This window comes from Trachypithecus francoisi, unplaced genomic scaffold (assembly GCF_009764315.1).
Source record: "Trachypithecus francoisi isolate TF-2019V2 unplaced genomic scaffold, Tfra_2.0 Lachesis_group6, whole genome shotgun sequence".
NCBI lineage: Eukaryota > Metazoa > Chordata > Mammalia > Primates > Cercopithecidae > Trachypithecus > Trachypithecus francoisi.
In genome coordinates, this window is record NW_022681471.1 from 124,697,934 (window position 1) to 124,722,959 (window position 25,026).

General features: G+C 38.4%; 1 protein-coding gene across 1 annotated transcript in view; it reads left to right on the forward strand.

The window, feature by feature from the left end:
* Positions 1 to 1,727: 1,727 nt before the first annotated feature.
* The window catches only part of MID1 (midline 1), a 414,458-nt gene continuing 391,159 nt past the window's right edge, over positions 1,728 to 25,026 (forward strand). The window contains exon 1 of the mRNA XM_033201032.1: positions 1,728 to 2,147. The gene's annotated coding sequence lies outside the window, so the exon portion shown is untranslated. The remainder of the gene's footprint in view (positions 2,148 to 25,026) is intronic.

Genomic DNA, 25,026 nt, shown 5'->3' on the forward strand with positions numbered 1-25,026 from the left:
CAAATTGGAGACCAGCTTAAGGCATTTAGAGGTTTAGCCTGTCCTGGGGGAAAAAAATGCATTCTTTGTCTTGCAACAACATGTTAATAAAGTCTAAAGTTTCTACATAAACAGAACTTGCTTCAGTGGGAATTATGAGGACACAAAGGGTGCAGATCATAAATGGACTATATTAGTGAAAGCCATTTACCTAGCATGGTACAGAGTTTCATTAAGATTAATGAAAACCCAGTAAGTAGAAAACACTGATATTTTTTCCAGTGGAGGAATCAGGATGAGTCTTAACTTGATACAATAGAAATGTGAGTACTGTGAACAGAAAAATGTGTGCAATATTTGCCAAGTTATATTTTCATAATATTTTATAACCCAAATTTATATTCAATAAAAATACACTCTCTATCTCATTTTATGATCTTTCTGGAGACATTTAAAGGGAGTCATGTTAGCAGTAAGTTATGACTTTATAAAAAGTATTTTAATAAGTTTGTATATTGCATTTAAATTCTCTGGACATATGATTATTAAAAATTATATTTGAACATGGAAAATTGCCATTTTAATGTTCTTCTGTCTCTTAAAGTTGATTCTATTTTGGGAAATGCTATTGGAGTTAAATTCTTTATCTGGGGTTTTGGATTTGCCAAAAACTGATCATGAGACTTTGGACCAATCACTTTATCTCTGTAAGCCAACTTTATTATTGTGAAGAGGAAATACTACACACTTCACAGTGTTCCTACAGAGATAAGAAGAGAAATTGTATGCACAAGTCTTTGCCCAGTGGAAATTGCTATTCAAAAATAGTTACCCTTCCTGGCAGTGCAATTTTTGTTCCTTACTCATCTCAGCAGAAGCTCTTTGACACTGGTTTGTGTTGGTGCTCGCTTAGGTGGCATCTGAAGATTCATTCTCTCGCTTGTCCTAAGCAGAGACCTAAAACAGCCTTGAGCTATTTTTAATAATGTTGTCACTACTCAAGGAGCAGTCAACCCATGGACGAAATAAAAACAAGTGTTTTGTTTTGAGATGGGTCCTTTTTAGCAGACAATCTTCGTCTCCAGTACATAGGAAAGTCTCAAGTCTCTATATTGTCTTCAGTGGAATTGGCTAGAATTTTTAAAATTATTACTTTACTAGGTGGTAGTATGTAAAATGTAAGGGGAAGAGCTATAGAGTTCTTTTAAAGATATATTTTCTTATCTTCTTAAATCGAGGAAGTTGTTTAAAAATGTTTACATCCAAGTATGCAAATTCGCAAGTCTTAGATTTCTTTCCTGAAACCATCAAATAACACATCAGCATGTGGGCTTAGGAGGGTTGTTACTGGAATAGATGTCATTATCTATCATTTTGCCCATCAAAAAATACAGTAGCAATTACTGCATTGTAAAGGGAGAAAACTCAAAATGATTGTTTTGCATTATCTACCAAGGCCTGGAAAGTTGAATAACTGTTCGTTACTATGCTCAATAAGGCATTTGAGCCTTACTTGATGGAGGTTTATTCACATTCTCTTTCTGTCACATGTTCTATTCACTTCTTTGAAAATAATCTCAAGTTCAATTACTCTGGTTTTAAAAACATGAAAGACAACTTATAAAATGCTACACTTTTTTCCCCTACAATGCCTTCAGATAATATAAGGCTGGTCACAGCCCATGATATAAAATACTAGCTGTTGACTCACAGTTACACTACAAGGGCCAATTTTACAGACTGCCAGGATAAAGATGATTTTAATTAAATTGCACAAATCCTTTTGTACTGCAACCAAACCCCTACGCAGGCTGACCGACTCTGAGCCATTCTGGCGTGTGTAGAGTTAACCAGGTTACCAGGATTCCTAGTTAACTTCTTTCACCAGGAATGCAATTCATGTTTACCTATATAAGGAAACCTGTTAGACTGACCTGAGTTTGGCGGATTTTTGCGCTGACTGAGAGGCGTGTAAGCACACACCCTGGAGAGGGGGAGTGATTCTGAGCTGGACAGAGCAAGCTTCCTGAACGCCCCAGCCATTCAGCTGATCCGAGGCAAAGAGCCGGCACTTGCCCCAGACCAGCCTGCTTGGAGGACCTACAGGTTTGTCTCTTCCAGATCACAGAGGAACAAAAACCCCCGTCCTGGGAAAAATGGGGAAGCCGGTGAGTCTTACCACTCTCTCTCTGCTTGTTTCTGCTAAGTGGCACGCCTGTCTGCTCTCACCCAGGAAGCAAAGTAAGAGGCGTTGCTCAGCCTCTAACCCCACAACTCCTTCCTGAACAAATACAATGCTTTGCGAATACCTCCAGACAACTTTTTCGCCTGTTTTGCACACCAAGAATCCACAGAGGGAATGATTTTTAGCACTTTAGACATTCCAGAGAGTGTTTTTCCTGGGCAAGCGTTTCTATACTATCGTGATGAGCAAACTTTCTCATCTTTGTTACACTCTAAAACAGTGGAAATTAGCCTTGGGGTGCTTTGTGAGGAAGGCTGAGTCCCCAAGGAAGTGATAGTAAATCTGAAGGGGGTTCTTAAAACCACAGGCAGTATGATGGTCTGCAAAAGCCTAATTTGTCACTAAAAAGGCAGTCTGAAGGTATCATTTTTCATTTACACAGCAGCAAAATCCTTGTGTCCTGCATATGTAATAAAGGACACCTTCTGAGACACTGAGGAAAAATAGAAGCCGAGCTGGCCTCTTTGTTCTAGACAATGTAAAGAAGCTCGCTCTTGTGTTTTGACAAGGAGCGTATGTCTATTTTTATATATGGCAAGAACGGTGTATAAAGGCTTTATGTCAAAGGTATTGTGGTCAGTTGAGTCAAAATCTGGCTATATTCTCTATGTGTACAAAAATCTCAATCTGAATGTAATTAAACACGGAAATGTGAAATTGTTTGACAGACTTGCAGGGAAATTTTAGTTATATTTGGGAATAGCCAATGATAAGAGATAACTGGGAAAGGAAAAAAATTGTTTCAACTGAGTTCTGGGGCATAGGTAAAACTTTTGCAAAGAAAGTCAATTTTTTGTAGCTGTCAAAAGTGATTTGGAATCAGGTAAAAGTTTTTATTTTTATTTTTCATGGTGATGTGGTTTTTTGAGTTGAATTAACTTGGATAATTGTGTTGAATGATTTGACTGCTCGTCTTTCAAAGGAATACTGTTGTTTTCTGTCATATACAGACTTAATCCTGAGTTTGGGGAGCAGGTTTGTGCTACTGACTGCAACAAGTGGCACAAAGACTCAATTTCAGATTTCTGATATTATGAAATTAATTACTTAAGTTAATTTAAAGAAAAGTAATCAGTGCAAACAAGCAGATTTGAGAAAATGACCACCTTTTTAAAAAATGCAAGTGATAGTCCATTCCCTAGTGAGACTATTGATTTCATACAGGCATTGGCAACTGCCTAGTCATAGGGACAAAAGCTATGGCCAATTTTCTCTAGGATCTTTGACTCTAGAAAGCATAACTTTCGCAAGGACACAGTTTAAATGAAACTTGTTCACTTCCGTGAGAATGAAACATAGAAAAGCACCGTGTATAATACAATGGACATTTTAGTAAATAAAATTCTTAATAGCACAAGCAGCAGAACAGAAGGGACAATGCAAATGTTTTAAAGTTTATCTCCTCAGTGCTGCTCACAAAAATATGAGTCTTGACATTCTGTTGCTGTCAATGAGAGTCAGCAACCCAGGAGACACAAAACACTATTTTAGAATATACAGTTAATAACAGATGGTTTAATACCAGGTTGTCTCACCCTGCCGATGAGATGGCCCCAAGCCAAATCAGCCAGCACGTCTGCCGTTTTTCCTGTGAGTTGATATGTACATAGTTATTATACACTAATTACACTAACAGCCAAGGGAATATATAACCAGAAAGACAGATAAGTCTCCTGAGGTAGGGAGGGCAAGGGGGCGGTGTATGCATAGGGTTTTTAGATCTCATGTTTAGAATTATCCTTGCCAGTGGCCTATGAATTATTGCAGATGACTGGGAGTCTCACGGCTAGAATCTACTCATCCCTGGCTCCTCAGCAGCCTGTTTGGGGGTAATAATATTGTTTATGGTATTTAACACTTTAGTGTTAACAAAGTTCCAGGAGGATTCCTTCTTAAAGATTAAGTTTTTCCAGTGTCTGAACTAATCCTCCAATTAAAGACAGTTAGGACCTATATTGTTGCATTGACCCTTTCGAGTCACAGTACTGTGTGCTTGCATGGAAGGTTTAACGATTCAGCAGCCTCCTTAGATCTGCAAGATGTTATTAGGTGCCCTGGTTAAAAGAGGTTGGAAAATACTGGAGAAAAAAAAAACAAACAATGGGAAATAGGTCTTCTCAGAGCCTTAATATGTTCATTTACTAATACGTGTTTTGACTCCCTGAGAAAAGTATAGTGTGCACCATATGAAGTATGGTTTGCTGCAAACTTACTTGACAGCTCGTTTCTAGGGTGATCATTCTGAGAAATGATCTGATATTATGAAATTAATTAGCTTCTCAATGTATGGACCATAGAGCACTGGTAAATGATGAGTGGGTTGCAGACATACCCAGTTGTTGACCCCTCTTGGCACATGGGCCATCAGGCTGTGGCTGGCCTGAGCTGATCCCTGGAAGGTTATTTCTGGATCACATAGCTTCCTCAGTTTACCTCCATATATGGTGCAGATTGCATCAATTCTCTGTCATGGTGTTTTAAAGTTAGGAAACTGCCTTTAACAATCTAGGCCCAGAATATTGATCAAACCAATCAAAATACCTCAACACTGTATTAACTTGGGCCTGGGGGCTCAATGAAAGGGAAAATATCGTAATGTTTATCACCCTTCATGCAATCACGAGAGTGTTAGGACCCTCTGCATATTATCCAGTTTGTCCTCTTTATTTTATAAAGAATTTAATGATGTGTTCTATAGTGTGTGTATGTGTATGTGTATGTGTGTGTGCTATTCTATTCTTAGAGGTTTCCTGAACAACTGATGACAAAGTGCTTCACAGAATCCTTTCTAACATTTGGTTATTGTTTATACTTCCCTTTCTCAAACTGCTGTCAGGGTTTGTTTGGCTGGGATTCTCCCACCACTAATATGGCTTAGTCCAGGGGTGGTGGACATAAAAGAACCTGGCTTTAAAGGTTATTTGTTAAATGTAAATCCTTTTTTTTGGGCATTGTACCAAATTGTACGCAGCATTTCTATCACTGGTGAACTTTCTCTGGCTTCCTCTGCCTACCATTTGACATCAATTATCTTTCAAAAACATTTTTTTGCGTTATTAATTCCTGTTACATTCATTCAGCAAATATTTATTGAATGCCTTTTGAAGTCCTATGCTAAACACTCTGGAGGAAAAGCGGGTATATAAGAGACAGATGAATTTAAACCAAGTCTTCATGCAATGGGTAGCATTTCTGCAAAGAGAAATCTCATTACCTGAATGGTGCAGGATGTGAAACATGATTTGCTGCAAACTTACTTGATCACTCACTCTTTTGCTAATCATTCTCTAAATCAGAGCTTCCCAACTGGTGGCCACAAAACACTGGTGGGCAGTGAACAAGTAACTGATATGTCAAGATATTCATGCTTTCACTGACCAGATGATTTCCATGTCAGATAATGCCAGGTGGATGCCAATAAACTTGGTGTGCTTATAGAGGAAAGACCACTTGATTCTCCCTGCAGTGCATCTATAAATAACTGAGAGTTGGATGATGCCACTTTATATTTTGTTAACGTAATTTTCAAAACCACTCCCTTTGGGGTTGTCAAGTTTTCCTGGGGTGCCACATGGATAAGAGCTATTTCCAGAGTTCTAGGTAACTTGAGAGCTTTTATAATGGCTTATAATCACTGGAAATTATTAACGTACAAGTTTCAGTAACAATTCTTATAAAGCAGGCAAGAGCAGCTGCCATTACTTCTAAGGTCATACGTGTAAGGCTTAGAATTGGGGACTATGAATTAATAATTAGTTTGCACCAGTAGGATTTTCCAAATACCTAGGGAATTAGTAAAACCAATTTAAAATATATTTATATTTGAGGAAAGGTTAGCTGGTGAGGTGATAGTCAGGACTATGACTTCTAGTTAAATGTAAAAGTACGTTTACATTTTTAAATTAATTGCTTGCAATCACATATAAGGGAATCTTCTGTGAACGAACCTTTCAAAGACATTGAATTACTATAAATATTAATGTCAATGGTTCATTTAATGTTATTTTTATTTTAAAAGAAAATAAAAATGGATTGCTGTGCTTTGGGGAATATAGCATTCTCAGAAATGCATGGTACGTGATAGCTGAAGCTGCATAAAGAATGGTTCTAACTGTGTGAGTTGAGTGTACTCACACTCTCTTGTGAGTTGCTCTTCACTTGTCTAAACTTGAGACAAAATTGAAATTAAGCAGAACCTCCTCAAATTGACAGTTTGAGTTTTAACATGTGACAGAATTGGAATTTTGGTCAAAGAGCTTGAGCCAGAAAAGGCTGAATTATTTATAGCTATTGTTCTGCAACAGAGGCCTTGATTATTTTAACCAAAATTATTTCTCCCCCTGAGTATCTAATTGTGCAGTTATTTATATCTATAGTGACACACTCATCATGTATTGCCTTGGGGGAACAAAACAGCATATAAACTACCAGAGAACAGATAACAAGTTTACTCAAACTGATATCCTTGGCTCAAAGTTAAGAAACAAAAGAATGGTAGTGCTTCCCAAGTTTCTTCCAGAGCAATGAATGGTGGGTTTGGCCAAGACATTTTAAACTTCTAGGGGATTCAATTTCCTCATCTATCGATGGAGACATAAATACACACTTCATTGGACGGTTAATGAGTATTGAAAATGGTCCTGTCTGTGAACGCACCTGGCACAATGCTGGGCATGAGGCCAATCAATAAATATTGGCTAGATCTGAAATGGGTGGAGATAAGTTAGGCACACTGTCAAGTAAACAATTCAGGTGTTGAAGAAGTAGAAGCAGATGCACACTGGTGGCCCTTATGTAATTTTGCCCACTCAATGATTTAAAATTTGTGTTTCAATGAAGCATGATATACCTTCTAATGTCTTACAGCATGTCCTCTTTGCTTATTGGTGTTACCTGTTTGTCCCTTGTAGGTTTTTGTGTTTGACACCCTTGTTCTAAAGACTTCTTTCTTCTGTAGCAATCTACATCTTCTCAATGTAGATTTCCCCCTTTTAAGGTTTTTTTTTTTTTTGAAAGTACCGTGTTTTATAAAGCAAAAAATACTCACTTCATACTTATTAATTTAACAGCTTGAAATCTTTTTCACCAGCAATGGTGGGAGGAACTGGGCTAGCAAATTCATTGATAAAAGCCACTTGTCCCCCTAGATTACCCTCAGACCCCAGTCTTTTTCTCTAATTCCACATCCTCCAGCACCCCACCCCAGCAGAATGTAACACTTAATCTGATGTGGCACCCAAGATGTGGAGAGAATGTATCCCATGCGCTAACATGTCTTGGCAAGAGTTCACTCTTTGCTAAGGCAAGTGGGGGCCATATGGTGTTTGTGTAATGAGGAAGCAGCGCAGCTTTATCAAAGTGTAGATCAAATGGCTCTCTATTTCTGACTTATTTTTATTGAATCTCATATATGATCGATTATAAGATTCACCGCTAAGAAAGAAAGAATTCTTCCAATTAATCAATAACACAATGTTTTCTTAGCACTTAAGTATTTTATGCTAAATTTATTGAAATAACTCTCTAACAGAGAGTTATTCTCTTTTAGAGAGAAATAACTCTCTAAAAGAAAGTTATTGGCTGATTCTTATTTAGACTGATTATTTAAAACTCATATGTCTCCCCCTGTGCATAAGTAATATGGAAGATATAGGTGAGATAAACTTTTAAAAAGCTTTAACTTTTCAACTAAGTCGTCGTATCTGTGCTTTTCTGCATCATGCCAACATACTTTGGGCCAAAATGCAGCATTTTTAAATAAAGAACTTCTCGCTCTGCATTTCTACTAGAAGGTGATGATCAAGACTATATTCTTTCCACAAATGGGCCTACAAGAGAATGCAGTTGTCCATTCATAACCCAAGGAATGCCCATCAAGTTGCTACACATCTCAGTGAGCTAATTATTTTATGTTTTAAACATATGCCTACAAATGCATTAAGATCTAGCATGCTTGGTGGGGTCCATAAGTCTCTTGGGTCCAGACAACTTTCTGCCAGTACTACCTGAGCCTTGAAAGGATCTCTCTCTCTCTCTTTCTCTCTCTTGGACTGGTAGGGGTGTTGGGGGGGGGGGGTGGGAATCTTTCCTCCTTCCTTTTTCTTTGAGTGGTTTTGCCAGGTGTGCAACTTCTCTTCTCCTAACAGGCAAAGCTTGTTTTAAAATAATGCCTATAGCTCAAATGAACTGACAACAGTAAGAACTGCTATGATCAAGACAGTTCATGGGCAGGCATTGACAATTATATCACAACTGCAGCCTGAGCAGCTACAAATGTAAGATACCTCCCAATATCAACTGGGTTAAACTGGGAAAGAATTTCCCCGGAGAACTCATGAAATAGGGTGTATCTTCCCTATCTCATGAGAACAGCTAAAACATCAGCTTTAGAGAATTATTTTGTTGTCTTTTAAGGCATCAAGAGTGTCCTAGTTGAAATTAAATGGCTTTAGGGAGAACAACATTTGTAGTTGCCATATTTACTGCTTTGGCACAGATTTCTTTTCAATGAAGACTAAGTAAGAGAGCAAAGTCCCATGAAGATGGGACAGGAAAGGAATAAGGATGAGAGTAGAGGAATGGAGAGAGGGCAGGAAAAAGAGAAAAAGAAGAAAGAGAAGCTCTACATTTGTTCAATAATATTTGTCAAATGCTTTCTCTGAACCAGGCATCACCCTATGTACTAAGGCTAAAGTGGAACCTGCATTCAAGTAAGTAACAGTCAAGTGTAGGAGGCAAACTGATGAAATATCACACAGACATGAGTAAAAGTTCACCTGGAATAAAAGCTATAAAATGGAGATATATGTTGCCATGAGATTGTACTGGGAAGATGTAGCTGATCTGCTACAGAGGAAGGCAGAGAAAGGCAGAGGGCATTGCTTGAGCTGAGAGCTAGATGGAAAGGACTTGAGGCAGTGTGTTTGCAGGGGTAGGAAACGGCCAGAGTCTATGAGGGAGTTTTCAGCAAGCGGTGACAGTGGTCTTTTGAAAAGTTCATATTGGCAGCAACCTGGAAAATATTAGGTTGTTGCAAAAGTAATTGCGTATTTTGCAATTAAAAGTAATTACAAAACCCATGATTACTTTTGCATCAACGTAGTAGATCAGATTGGAGGGCCATCAGAGTCAATGTAGGTGAACCAAACAGGAGCCTTGGAAAGCAAAAATAATATCTGCTTGTACGAATATCATGGTGGTAGAGATGAAGAGAAGTGGATGGATTTCATTTCTATTTTAGAGAGGTGAAATCAAAAGGAGTGGATGATGCGTGGGGCAAGGGAGATGATGAGGGACTAGGAGGTGTAAAAGCAGACTCTCAGGAATTTGGTTCACATATCTAGAAGGATGGTGGTGTAGGGGACAATGAAAGTTGGCCTGGTTTGGTGGAAGGGAGTAACCTGATTGAGTGGAAAAATGCATGAGCTTTGAGGCGGAAAGTCATGGTGTGAGTTCAAGTCTTAGCTCATCCATTTAGTAGCTGTGTGATACTAAGTTTTTCTGAACCTTGGTTTCCTCATCTTTAAAAATTAGGTAATAAACATTCACCTCAAGAATTTTGGGGACAATCAGATGAGGTCTGCATGAATGAAAATCACTTCATGCATGGTCACATGTCCTACATGTGAGATACTATTATAACCCACAAATTCACCAGCAATAAAGCCTGGAGGGAGAAGAACTATTTTCAATAACTTCCTGGAGTGGGATATGAGGGTCTTGACAGCCAAGATCTCAACACTCTGTAAGTTTACCTAAGTGAAGTTTTCTCCTTGTTGATAATGTACAGGACAGCTATTAACTTCAGTTGTCTGGTGAATTCTTTCTATTTCATTCCAACCCCCTTACCCCCTCCCCTCAACCTGGATTAAGGGATCCCAAATAGGAATAAGCTACATTGCTTTTCTCAGCTGAGATCCCTTATCATTTGTAAGAGGACTATAGGATTTAGAAAACTGTAACCTGAGAGTTTTCACTAACAGATGAGCACACTCCATTAACTTCACGCTCCCAATAGGGTTTGGGTGAAGGTTTTGCCATTCTGTTTTTCTAGCATCAATTTAGCAAGAGCATTTTATGTGACATATGTAATTCCACTACCCTTGAGTGACCTCAGCGAATTCCTTTCTGGCTTCCAAATAGTCTCCCATTGAGGGGAATCATTAGGCAGTGAAAGCTGCAGCCATAGGGTTAGGAAAACCTTGGAATGGGCAGGTGATGGGGAGGAAGAGGTTAAACCTTGTGGAATCAAGGTATTAGCTTCCCATTGTTCAGGTGTTGTTGCATTGTAGGATCTAAGTCACTACCAAAATTTATATCTCCTTGCATTGTTCCATTTCTTTCCCTTCGTTCTTGGCACACATTATGTAAGTCTCTTTATTTTAGAACTGAACTGTATATCTACGGTTTGAGCATATGTATGTATTAATAAAACCACATTTATCTTTCACTGAATTCTTAAGAAGCTTAAATTTCCCATCAAGATCCTATTCAGTTATCCAAACGCTTATGTTCCTATAGAAAAACGTGTGGAAGAGAGTGGGAGGCATCCCATTTTGTCATTTCACTTGTGTAATATTTGGGTGGAAGACTGAGAAGCGTTTGTATGAACTTTCAGATAACTAGATTGCACTTGCTTCTTAATGTGCATATTTAAGATTTTACTGTATGTACCCAGATTGGGATTTGGGTATATGGGAGGGGTGAGGATGGAAGTGGAGTGGAAGCTGTTATCTGAAAAAAAAAAAAAAAAAAAAATCCTAGCCATGTAAAGACCTTTCTCTTTTCATTGCCTTCGTAATTTTTCCTCTACATGACCCATGTTAGCACAAATGGATTTCAAGACAGAAGTGCAATTTTTTTAAAGTCCATTTTAAATCTGAATAGTATCTCCCAAAGGGACTGCCATTTTCACTGTGGCTTTGCTGAGTTCAAAGCAGGAGCACTCCATAGAAACTTCTGATTAATATGTGCAATAGTAGTTGCTGCAAGCCTGGGTGTTTTTGGAGTCACAGTGCAATAGAAGAAAGTGAGAGCTACAGTGTCAAACCAGAGAATGAGTTCACTTTGTCTATGAATATAGTTACCTGTCAATAAATCATTTGCCGATAGTTTGAAGATAATGAAGGAACCTGGCAGAATGATCCAGAGTGAAGGTCTCAGCAAAGAGAAAACACATCAAACATTACAATCAATGGAAAATGGTGAGAATTTCTGTTTGCAGACCCCCAAATAAAGCTCTTGCAGAGATAAAGATGTGAGATTTGCACACCATCAAGCCTTCTGGTCTGTTTTTCCTGTTCAGAAAGACTGAAATTAGGGAGGAGGAAGGCCTCTGCCAACAGACTGTAGGTCATAAATTAGTTAATAAAATCTGTCCTGTGTTATCTCTAAAACAGTCTATTTTATATATACTTGTCCATTTGTTTTATTTGTTTCTCTGCTTACCTAGGCTGTATTTTGGTAGCATAAGTTAATATATGAGTTTTAGACTATGCAAAAGTTTATATATAAATGACCTGCCTGTGAATAAAATAATAGGGTGTGTGTATGTGTATGTTGCATATAATGTATTGCTATTGATCAATGTTAATTTTAAATTTAAATACATAATACTAATGAATCCAATGAAATGTTTATATTGCTATATTCCAAAATAAAAGAATTAATCTGTGTTGATGCTTCCAAGACCATTTCAGGGCTTGTGTAGTTCTAGTAGGTTATTTCCACGTATTGACGTTAGTACAACCAGTTCTTGTTTTATTTACTAGGGTCACTATCAATGATAAAGCAACACTGTACGTATTTATATACATTTCTATGTACATTTTATTTATATATTATGTATGTATTATACACACACACACACACACACACACACAACTGTATGTGTCCATTTGAACGTTTTTCTATTTTAAGGAGGGTAAGCTTTAATTAGTTTTTACTTTTTTCAAAGTTAGATGAAAGATATAAGAAAATAAAATGTCATACTTTTTTTTATCTTTAACTTTTATTTGAAGTTCAGGGGTATATGTGCAGGATGTGCAGGTTTGTTACTAGGTAAACATGTGCCATAATGGTTTGCTACACAGATCAACCCATCACCTAGGTATTAAGCCCAGCATGCATTAGCTATTCTTCTTGATGCTCTCCATCCCCCCACCTCCCCAACAGGCCCCAGTGTGTGTTGTTCCCACCCATATGTCCATGTGTTCTCATCATTTAGCTCCCATGTATAAGTGAAAACATGCAGTGTTTGGTTTTCTGTTCCTGCATTAGTTTGCTGAGGATAATGGCTTCCAGCTCCATCCATGTCCCTGCAAAGGACATGATCTCATTCCTTTTTAGGGCTGCATAGTATTCTATGGTGTATATGTACCACATTTTCTTTATCTAGTCTCTCATTGATGGGCATTTGAGTTGACTCCATGTCTTTTCCATGTGAATAGTGCTACAATGAACATAAGTGTGCACATATCTTTGTAATAGAATTATTTATATTCCTTTGGTTATATACCCAGTAATGGGATTGCCGGCTCAAATGGTATTTCTGCCTCTAGATCTTTGAGGAATTGCCACACTGTCTTCCATGATGGTTGAACTAATTTACACTCCTACCAACAGTGTAAAAGTGTTCTTTTTTCTCTACAACCTCGCCAGCATCTGTTGTTCTTTGACTTTTTAATAGTTGTCATTCTGACTGGCATGAGATGATATCTCATTATGGTTTTAATATGCATTTCTCTATTGATTAGTGATGTTGAGCTTTTTTTCATATGTTTGTTGGCCACACGTATGTCTTTTTTTGAGAAGTGTCTATTCATGTCCTTTGCTTACTTTGTTTTTTTCTTGTAAATTTGTTTAAGTTCCTTGTAGACTCTGAGTATTAGACCTTTGTAGGATGGACAGAATGCAAAAATTTTCTCTTATTCTGTAGGCTGTCTGTTCACTCTAATGATAGATTCTTTTGCTGTGCAGAAGTTCTTTAATTGGATGTCATTTGTCAATTTTTGCTTTTGTTACAATTGCTTTTGTCATCTTCATCATGAAATCTTTGCCCGTTCCTATTTCCTGAATGGTATTGCCTAGATTTTCTTCTAGAGTTTTTATAGTTTTGAGATTTACATTTAAGTCTTTAATTCATCTTGAGTTGATTTTTGTACAAGATATAAGGAAGGGGTCCAGTTTCAGTTTTCTGCATATGGCTAGCCAGTTCTCCCAGCACCATTTATGAAATAGAAAATCCTTTCCCCATTGCTTGTTTTTGTCAGGTTTGTGAAAGATCAGATGATTGCAGGTGTGTGGCCTTATTTCCGAGTTCTCTATTGTGTTCCATTGGTCTATGTGTCTGTTTTTGTACCAGTGCCATGCTGTTTTGGTTACTATGAAAATGTCATAATTTTTTAAGACCAAGTATGATTTACAAGATCAGTGGAAGACCAGAGAGGTTGGGGGGAAAAGAAAGGAAAAAAATGAGAAAAGAAAAGATCAGCAAGAGATGTTAGAGGAAGGGAGGTCCCAAAGCAACAAAAACCTACTGTCTTCTCCAGCCAAGCCCATCCCCCATATATAAACAAAAGCCCAGCAAACAAACAGATGCAGGGCTAAGGGATCAAGAAGAGGCAAGCCACACATTGCTGGAAAATACTGGAGACCAAAAAAGAGAAAGAGAGAGAAAGGAAGAAAACAAAAGAAAGGGTGAGAAATATTTATGGGGAAATGCTTGCAAGTTAAAGAAATCAGCAAAAAGGGTAAATAAAGAAGAAAGTAAGAAATGAAAAGTTAACATTAACAAATCAAGAAATAAGAAATGAGACAAACACGGGCATTGTGTTTGAGCTGGTGGATGCTTAAAATATATTGTTCTCTAGGTATCTTTATGAAAGGAGGAGCAAACAGCACAAAAATGAAAGTGGGCAATTAGAAGAAAGCAAGAATAAGACAAAGGGAGTGTTGTTACTCCACATGCCAAAACAGCCAGCCAAGGGTTGAGTGACTTAGTACTAGTGTCCTGGTAGGGTCCATCCCAGTGGAACTAACCCCTGAAGATGACAAGGCTGTTCTAATCTTTGTGATTAGTCCTATTCTGCAATAGTAGTGCAAATGCAATTTTCTTTTTAAATGTTCCCACTTGAAAAGCTTAATTGGCAAGAATCTGGGGCTTCTAAGCTGTGAGATGTTCCAGAGGAGATTGCTCTTCCTAACTTAATAAAGATTATTCTTAGGCAGTGAATGATAGCTTGGTGGCCTAAAGAGTTAATCCCCCAAATGTCTTCTATACTCCCAGGAGTCATTTATTGAATGAGCAGTATCTGGCTTAGTATTTATAAAAATGCTTTAAATTTCTGCAGAAGAAAAAGTAAAAGGCTGTAGTATCTGGATCCATTCCTACTGTTAAGCTTTACAGAGTACCCAGTGCTTGACTTGGTAACCGCCAGGCTTACAGCCTGCACTTGAAATTTCAAATCCAGTCTCTTATGAGTTTGGTCTTGCTCATTTATTTTTACTGTGATTTTGCTCATAATAACTTATGTTTACCATTCAGCAACACGAGGAATTGTTTTAATGGCCAATTTTCATGTTATAGTCAATCACACATTTCAGGCCCATTTCAGAAAATGGGTTTGACACGACATGTTAGTGATGAATTATTAATTCTTACCTGCAGCAAAGAATGATGCTCAGAGTGGTCGGGGAATGCTTACCAGTTGTTGACTCAAAGTTATACAGCTGTATTTAAAACTCCAGTGGGCAATTCTGAAGATGGCAAACTTTACTTTGATACAGTGCCATAGCACCTCCATTAGTGCCCTGGTTAAAATGCAACCATCTACTTGCTTTTATTGTCCATGTGTTACTTAAGATGGTCTGTTTCTTTATGACGTAAATCATTGGGATCTACTGACTATTTTTTAAGTCTCTTTTAGTGTTTCCCTGAAATGATCACTTTATATGATTGTTTAATAGATAATTGACCCTGTAGGTACACAAAAATTATAAAGATCATATTTTCTGCTTTCCTGACCTTTTCCATAGATGACATTATAACAGAAGTTCCTGGGCCTGCTGCAAAACTTGTTGTCTTTTGGGACTGTGTGAATCATAGGTTCACATTAACACATTAGGTCAAAAGAAACTTCACATTTCCAGTGACTGAATATGAGACTGCTGTTGTTTGTTCACTGGCTGTAGCTTTATGGATTTGCCCAGTTCGGTTTGTCCTGCCAGGGTCTGCTCATTCCTTCACTGCCTATTTATCTCTCCCCGGCAAGCTGCTGAGCAATCCGTTTGCCCTCCAGGCTGTGTACGTGTCCAGCACAGATAAGCTTTAGGACAGCAAAGACTATCACTTTAATTCCAATGGACTGCATTTTAGGACTCCTTGATGGGTGATATTATCTTACTGTTAGGGTAAGTAAGGGCTTGAGGCCAATGGGGCTGCTCAAGAACATGAGAGCCATGAAACAAAAGCTCGACCTATGGAAAAAAGAAAACCCATCAATTATGATCCCAGATTTGAGAAGGGATTGGCATATGGTATAATGAATAGAACAATGGCTCTCCTTAGCCCACTGATTAGAAAGGCTTGGGGGACATGCCTGTATATACTGAGTCCTGTAACTTACAGAATGTTACAAAATAAGCCATCTGGAAGATTACTCTCATAGTCTACAAAATATGGCTCTTATTCAGGTGCTAGGATTGCATATTGGCAGGAAGTTTCCAGGGAACTCCCAAGAGAAGAATATTGGAAGGTGATAATTTGAAGATTGTGAGGATTCCTGAAATTTGCCAGAAAATTAGGAGAATAACTAATTGGGAGACTTTGAGACCAGAAAGAACAAATATGGAAGTGTCAGGAAGTAATGTTTTCATTCCACATAACATCTATTTGTTTCTTGCTCTCTCTAGGTCCTGACTATTGAATTTTTGAAAATTGAAGGAAGTAGTGTGTACCAAAGGGAAACAATTAGGGGGAGGTGAGGATAAAGAACATCCACTGCCTCATGACTGGGAGATAAAAATATGCAATAGAGAAATGTGATGTCATTGGTTGCAATAAATTTAACAATTGCAATGCAACAATTAAGAATATAGTCTTTCTTAAGTTGCAAATAGATGGGTATGCATAAGGGAGATAAGTGATAATACAAATTAATTTCATTTAATTAGTAGAAGAGACTAGATGAGTGGTCTTCAAACTTTTAATACTTCTAAGTATTATTTCTCTCTCTCTCTCTCTCTCACTGTCTCTGTCTTTCTCACACATATGCACAGAGAGAAAGAGAGACACACACAGAAAGAGGGAGGAGGGAGGGAGGGAGACAGAAAGAGAGAGAGAGAGTACACATGCTCACACAATGCAAATTATCCCTTCATAAATAAACCAAATAAAATCAATGTATATGTGTGTTGCTTCCCATCCTAGCTAAGGAAAGGTGTAGAAAAGAACTCTGGTTTTCACACCCCTCAATTTGCCATGGCCACCATCACTAGCTATGAATGCCCTGTGATGACCTGCAGAATGGCACAGAGGTTAGGAGGATAAACTTTTGAGCTACACAGATCTAACTTAGAATCTCTGCCGTGTCACTTGTTAGCTGTACTTCCTACTCCTAACACTTAAACTTCCTAGCCTTGGTTTCTTTCACCACCTGCCTCCCAGAGTCATTTGATAAGACTAAATTAGAAGAAGTATGTGTAGTATTCTAAACAGAGGAAGCACTCAATAAATGCTGGCTAATATCATCCCCTCCAAGCTCTTTGAGGTGATGGCCTAGTATTTGATAAACCTGTGAACCATGGAACTGTCACTCTGAAGGACAAATCTGGCAAAACACACCACCTCTAGGAGAGACGATGCCCACCAAAAGGCTTTTGAATTTGTTGCCTAGTACTGCTTCTACTCCAAATCACTCAAAGTTGTTTAGACTTCCTTCAGAGGCCTGTGGACTTAGGCAGGACTTCAGATGTCTTTGTTAATACAGCTAATGAAAAACACTGATAGCATGTAGAAACAATGACCTGCCAGAGTTGAAGGTAGACATTTACTTTCCATCACCTTGTCCATTTAGTTCACAATTGACAGCTTTATGCCTTCAAAGAATCATTCTGAGACTGGATGAGTCTGAAGCTTTGCATGTGAAATACTGCGCAAATGAATTTGAATTAGCAATACTAAATATTTAGTCATTTCAGGCAACCGTTGTAACATGTGTTGACTCAAAACTAACTTTTAAGAGTTTTGTCTGGAGACAAATTCTGTGAAAAATGCTTAAACAAATTAAACACAAAGTTAACATTTATTTGGAAGATAATGTTATACTCAGTCCAGTTTTGGATGTCCTCTTGGATCAGAAGCATGTTAGTCATTTAAGAAATATACATGTCCTGAAGGTGTTATTTCAATAGAGCAAAAACCCTAATCAACAACAAAATCTTATTCTTATAAATATACAAAAATAGCAGCAATATAGAATGAAAGAAATTAATATTCATAGCCATTTTCTCTTCTTGTCTTTCTTAAGGAAATGTCATTTTGATGGAAATGAAAATCATGTTGGCCAGGTGCGGTGACTCATGCCTGTTATCCCAGCACTTTGGGAGGCCAAGGCAGACAAATCACCTGAGGTCAGGAGTTCGAGACCAGCCTGGCCAACATGGTGGAACCCCCGTCTCTACTAAAACTACAAAAATAGCCAGGCATGGTGGTGCACGCCTGTATTCCCAGCTAGTCAGGCTACTGAAGCTCGAGAATCACTTTAACCCAGGAGGCAGAGGTAGCAGTGAGCCAAGATCACACCACTGTACTCCATCTGGATGACGAAGTGAGACTCTGTCAAAAAAAAAAAAAAAAGAGAGAGAGCGAGCGAGAAAGAAAGAAAATCATGTTGAAGTCATCCTAGGGTTGACTGTAGGGGTTTTCCAAACTCCTACTTCATTGCTGAAGTCTACCTATCATGAACATACCTAATTTTGCTTTATGTTCCTCTTAGATTCCAAAGCACAGACAAATGATTTATTTGTTTGTTTTACTGAAAGGTAGATTATAAAACTTGTATCCCTCTATAATGTTTTATAACTAAGACCACTGAGGAAAACACTTAGCATTTCCCTCCTTCATATGGTATATATAAAAATTAAAGAGCACAGATCATCCTTGCTAAGTTATCTTTGGTTCTTGAGCACAGACACTGTGTTTTTCCTTCACACATATCTGATCCTTCAAAGGTGCTTATTTGTCATTTCCACCTTTCTGTGGAAGTGCCAGATACTCTCATTCATAGAGAATAACTAACAAGGCAGATAAACCTAAAAGTTTAACATCAAAGGGCTTGAAATATCCTACCTTAATGTTGGAATTTGGATCATCTAGTGAGCCTGTGTAGTTTGGTTTCTTAACTAGAAAATTTCAGTAAAAAAGCTGGGGCCCCCTGGCTCACCTGGCTGAGTATCATTGCCTCTTTTCTAATTCATTGTTCCATGACAAACCCTTTTGGAAGGAGGTACGTCTGTCACAGTTACCTTTGTTCACCCACAGATCTCCCCAAGCATGCTCTCAAGCTCCATTTTATAGGTAATGATGTTTCTTAAACAATATTCAAAATGGCACATACTAAATTAATTTTTCCCACATGTACATGGAAATAATGTCCATAGTAAAATTATTTGGAGTCTATGCAGTAACACTAAAGGTGCAATTTAGTTGGTTGTTGTTGTACATCCAACAACTTTTGTGAACCTATTGTATTCAGAGAAGTCAGCTACATACTTAGGAATAGTGAGAAAATCGTCGAGAATCCAGCACAAACAAAACCCTCATCTTCTCCAACCTGTAAGTGCACTGTTTAGTGGAGGGCAAAGCAACTGTAATATAAAACACAATCCATTCATTTGTTAAACAACCATTTATTAGACACCTATTTATTAGGCTATGGAGACACACGTTTCCTGCCTTCGAGGAAATTACAGTTTGATAAAGAATTTTAAATAGGTGCTAAGTAGAAGCACAAACTGAGCATTTTCATTAGAAACAACTTAAACAGTGCATGCGTGAAGAAAGTTACAATCTGCTGAATGTCAGAAATAACAACTCTGGTTTATGCTTATATCAATATTGACCTCATAAAGACTGTGTAATTGACAGAAAGGGGCTGGAACTATTTTGTTGATTGAGCCTTTATTATTTATTTATTTAAAAGCTATGACTTACATTTCTGTTGTATACTTGAAATTAATTGTAAACTGGTTTAGTGAGCTTCAGAATCTCCGAGTGAGAGCTAGGAAAACATATTGGTGGGCCTCAGTCACAGAAATTCATTCAGCCATTCTGAGGATGAAGCCTGAGAGTCTGCACATCTAATAAGTCAGCAGGTGATGCTGATGCTGCTGATCCACAGACCACACTCTCCTGCATTGGTTAAAGATATGGACGGATTGTTGTAATGGCTCCTAGATTCTGAGGAGAGAGTGAAAGATGGTAGGATTCCTGCACTTCTTGGTCATGGCCAGTAGACTGAAGAAACTAATTGCTAAGTCTAATGTAGAAATGAAATAAACTCTTCTTTGGACCATTCAGGAAACATGTCAGGAAAGGCTTTAGATTTGAGGAATTGTAATTTATCAATACTAGTTCAACCGTCTCTAATCAGTATAGTCAACTTGTTAACCACACAGCTGCATAACCCCCAGGGGCCTGATGAAAAGTATCACAGAGCTTTAGGGTTTCCAGTTCCCATAGTCACACTGGAGAAATATTAAACATTGTTTGCATGTTTGCACTTTGCTATTCCTCATCACTTGCCCATGCTGTGAGGCAGTCTCAAGTTTTGAGTGAAGAAGCCACCAGAAGCCACAATGGAGTCTGTGGACTCCATTGAGGAAGGCTGTAGCTAGGACAGGCCATTGGATGTGAGCTCATGACATCCCTAAAAGCCAAGTAAACCATTTTCTTTCTTCCATAATGAGAAACACCATGTGGTTGGCTGCTTCTGTCTGTAATTTCACTGGTGCAGCATGTTTAGATGTCCGCACCAATGGGAGACAAGGAAGAAGTTATTTCTTGTCCTGGCTCAGCTTGCACTGACCATTCTGTGACTTATGACTGACCCTTTGGGGTCAGTTAAGTTCTCTAGTGTTGAGTTTCTGTGTCTATAAAATGAGAATGCAAGATGGCAGGGAATTTCTAAAGAGCTGTTACCACGGTGTCATGTGTTATGGGGTATGTTTTTGTAGTAATGTTAAAAAGGCATATTTTAAAATATGTGCAAAAGGAATATTTAAAAAGTAACAAGTATGAAGTACCATATAGACCAGAAATTGCACTTTTGGGCATTTATCTCAGAGACATGAAATGTTCACACAAAAACCTGCACACAAACATTCAGAGATGCTTTATTCATGTTAGCCTGAACCTAGAAACAATCCAAATGTCCTTCAGCAAACGAAGGATTAAACAAACAGCGGTAATCTTTACCATGGAATGCTATGCAGGAATAAAAAGGAATTAACTTCTGATACATGCAACAACCTGGATGAATCTCCAGGGGAATATTCTGAATGAAAAGTCAATCTCAAAAAGTTACATACTGTGTGATTCCATTTGTGTAGCATTCTTGAAATGACCAAATTTTAGAAATAAAGAACAGATTAGTGGTTGCCAGGAGCTAGGGATAGGGAGGCAGGAGGAGGTGGATATAGTTATGAAAGGGCAACACAGGGATCTTTGCAGTGATATAACTAAATATGTGCATGCATGCGCACACACACACATGCGTGCACGCGCACACACACACACACACACACCAGTACAAGCAAAACTGAAGAAATCTGGACAAAATTGGTAGATCATTTTGTAAAATGTTACCATAGGGGGAACCTGGGTGAAGGTGCAAGGGGTCTCTATATATTATTTCTTACAAGTGCGTATGAATCTACAATTATTTCAAATAAAATTTCAATTGAAAGGAAGGTTTTTAAAAAAGTAATAAGGAATTTTGTTTACTATGAGTCATCCTAGTGGCCAAAAATTGGTGTTAATAGGATTTAAAATGTCAAGCTATATGCAGTAGTTTTTCACTAATTAATTATCAACAGATCTACTTGTCTACTTTTGTAAACCTTCTGAGAGTAACCATCTAACATATGGGGAAAAATAAAATAAAATATGATCCTCTGGAGCAGGGATTGGCAAACTACGGCCTGTGGGCTAAATCCACACTGCCCACCTCTTTTGTATGGCCTGTGAGCTACGAACGGTTTTTACATGTTTAAATTTGAAAAAATTTTTAGAAGAAAATAACATTTTGTGACAAGTGAAAATTATACAAAATTCAAGCTTGAGTGACCTTAAAGGTTTATTGGAGCACAGCCACACTCATTCATTTATGAATTATTGTCTGCAGCAGCTTTTGAGCTACAACAGCAGAGTTGAGTAGTTGCAACAGAGATTTTTCTGACTCATGAAGCCGAAAACATTGACTATCTGACACTTTAAAGAAAAAGTTTGCCGACCTGTGCATGAGAGGGGTAATTTCCCAGAATTTTCTAGGTTAAGAGAGTCCCCCTTGCCACTTGGGCTTCCTAAGGTAGTTCTGATGAGCAATTATCTTGGTTTCCAGGCATTCCCTGAGAAAAATGAGGAAAATGATGCTAGTAGGTCCAGCATAAACTCCACAGGAAAACGCCCTGAATACCACTGCCTGGATCAATAGCATGTGTCTTAGGTTATTCTGCTTGTATACTCTGCACTTCTAGCAGAGGCATCGATCACACTTACAAACTCAGCCTTTGGAGCACAGGAAAGGATGTGGTCTCAGAGTGAGACAGACTTGGGTTCAGGTTCAAATTATCACTTGGGTATTTGCCAGCTATATGACCTGGGCCAAGTTACCCATCTTTCTGGACTTTGTTTTCTCTTCTTTAGAAAAATAGAGATAATTATACCTATTTGCAGTGACATTGAGAAGATGTAATGAACTCCTATGTCAAGTGCCTGGCATGTAGTAGGCAGGACCCAGCAAATGCAAGTTACAGGATGGGAGCCCAATCATTACACTATTTTTGTGTCTGGGCTCTCCATACTTCACATCCCTCAATCTACCTCAGGAATCTGCAAAGAGGCATTGGAATTCTTTCATAAACATCACTCAGGCTCCATTTTTGCACTTTCTCCATAAGTGTCTATGGAGCATTTTTTTTTCAAAACTAGACCATCTCCCTGCTGCCTAGACCTTTCCTCCGAGAGACCTGAGTGGAGGCTCTGACACAATGGAATATAAATCAAATTATTTTCCAATTATAGGATGAAATATGTCTTCAGTACTGGGAAAAACCTGCAGATTGATGTTATCCAATAGACTCCGCACTAGTCTCCGAGAATAGGCCAATTCAGGTTTCAAAATGTTTCTAGGTCTTCAGGTTCTAAGACAACCTTTGCACTGAAATCATGCAGTCTGAAGGGAAACACACAGGGAGAGTGGCTTGCCAGTTTATCATAGATGAACGTTCAACCCAAAGTGCCCTAACTTGTGATTAGCTCTCCACATTGGTTCGGTGGAGACTTGGGCATGCTTCTCACCCAACTTCTCTCAGGCCAAGTCAGACTGGCAGCCAGAAGGACAGTATTTCATGCTGTACGCTCTCTGGAACGGACATAAAATCCAGTCTCAGATGTCTTCTCAGTCTGGGTCAGGCAGAGCAAGAATGGAATGACTAGAATGCTAATGAAGACATGTGTCCCTGAACATGACTTTGATCCCTCATAAAGATGCTTGGATTTTTAGGATGCTGATGTTCATCTAGTTTCTGATCTAGGAGAATGTCATGACTGAAAGAGAGAGAGAGACCAAGGGAGAGAGAAAGAGAGAGAGGAAAAGTGATGAATACTTTTTTCATCAGGTTGAGTGGGTAATTTTAGAGTCTGTCAATCTTTTTGCTTAACAACCTTGGCGTAAATTAGTTTCTTTGTCATTTCTCCTTCCTTTCCAGCTGTCTTAAATATGTGGCAGCCTATCAACCAGCAGAACATAAGCACATATATGTAATGAGTTAATACGTTTTTTTCTGTGTGGCCACCCAAGTTTTGTTGCCTAGAGATAAATGAGACTTATGCATCCCCACCATAGCCTGCCTCCCACCGCATCACCCTGCCAAAACTTCCTCCAAATAATGTGGCTGATGACCTCCTCATGGCCAAATCTATTCAGCACTTTAGCTCTTACTGTACTTGACCTCTCACTGATATTTTGTATTGCTTTGTTCTGACATTTCTTATGGCATTGATTCCCAGATTTTCAAATTTCGGGGACTATTGTTATTTTTTAATGGCAGAAGTTAATATGGGTTGCCAACTTTAAATTAACCATTAATGACATAACAAAAAACCTCTTACCTCCAAAATATCAAAAGAATGTACATTTTGCCATCAAAAAATATAAGAAAGATGTAATCTTGGAACAAAGGACAACCTTTGTTAATTAATTTAGCTTTATGAAAAAAGCATATAAAATTGCCTACATTTTCTTCATTTCACTACACGTTGTTGGAAATTTCATCATGAATCAGTCCTACTCTGATCTTACATAATTCTGAAGTCCAATCCTGGCAAGGCTTTCCTTCTCCATCCAGCTCTTGTCTACCTTCTCAGCCATATTTCTCACTACTCACCTTCATGAATCCTGGGCATCAGAATCACTATCAATGAACATTTCTCTCTTCCTCTGGACCTGACTCCTTAATAAGCACAAGAACTGTATCTTTGTCTTGTACCCAGCATATGGTCAATCTTCAAAAAACATTTGTTGACCTTTCAACTCAGTGCTTGAGAACCAGACAGCCTGAGTTTGAATCCCAGCTTCTCTACTTACACACTGTGTTACCAGACAGAAGTGTCTTAACTTCTCTGGTTTCAATTCTTCATCCGTAAAACAGGAATTAAATGGAGTCAATGTGTTAGTATTTATGCAATGCTTACAACAGTCTTTGGCTCACAGCAACTACTATAAAAAGTGATGGTTAAATAAAAAAGCAAAAATGAGTGTAAAACCAAATTATGCAGTTAAAGGCAGCAACCCAAACTGCACTCAGTAATTTTTTCATGGACTATGCCACTGGCCATGGAGAAGGACAGATACAGAAGGTGTCTGAACGAGTCAATACAAATATATCTCAGATGCTGGAAGAACAGCTCAAAGCCACACTGAAAAGATGATGACATTGTTGTCATAAGCTAGAGTCATAAGTGACCTCAGAAATCTCTTTAACAGCAGCCCTGACTGCTGGCCATCTTGCCTTTGTTTGAATGCCCTCAGGAAAGGGAGATCATCCCCAGAAGGATAGCTCATTCTACTGATAGGGGGACCATACAGGAGGCAAAAATGCAGAGGGGCATTACAACAAGGGGAATAGAGAGGATCATCATAGAGAGGAGCACCACTGACAGGGACACCATAGAGAGGGTCGGTATTACAAAAAAAATAATAATAGAGAGGGATACCAAACAGGAGTCTCAGAGAGCAGTGCATCATAGACAGGAACATCACAGAGAAAAGCATCTTAAAGAGTGGCTTCCAAACAAGCCCACAATGAGCTACCACTTCACACCCATTGGCATGGCTATTATCAAACACACACACATACATAGAAAACAGCAAGCATTGGTGAGAACATGAAGTAATTAGAACCCTCATGCATTGATTGTGGGAATATAAAATGGTACAGCCACTATGGAAAACAGTTTTGTGGTTCTTCAAAATGTAAATATAAAATTACCAGATAATCCAGCAATTCCACTCCTAGGTACA